This window comes from Labrus bergylta, chromosome 2 (assembly GCF_963930695.1).
Source record: "Labrus bergylta chromosome 2, fLabBer1.1, whole genome shotgun sequence".
NCBI classification, from domain to species: domain Eukaryota; kingdom Metazoa; phylum Chordata; class Actinopteri; order Labriformes; family Labridae; genus Labrus; species Labrus bergylta.
Genome location: NC_089196.1, coordinates 5,947,839 through 5,948,237, shown reverse-complemented (window position 1 = coordinate 5,948,237; position 399 = coordinate 5,947,839).

Genomic DNA, 399 nt, shown 5'->3' with positions numbered 1-399 from the left:
TAACTTCCAAAAAGCGACCGCTACTCCATGCTAAGTGCTAATGCTAGCTCTTTAACTTAGTAGAATGTCAAATGGAGCAGCAAGAAATTCATCCAGTCTCACAGACGACTGGAGTAGATCCTGAAGGATGTACTAAATCAAAAACAAGCTTGAATCCATGGATCCAGAATCATTTTGAATATAAAATAGATTCTTAATCAAATCGTGACCCCAAGAATTGAAATTGAATCGTGAGACACCCAAAGATTCCCGACCCTAATTACCACCATTTTTTAATTCATGCTGGAGAAAACATTTGGAAGAACTTAAACAACCGTTGATATTAACCCCAGCTAAGACCTTAATGATGAACTGGATCACCAATTGTGAGAGACATAAAAAAGAAAACAGACTAAAAGA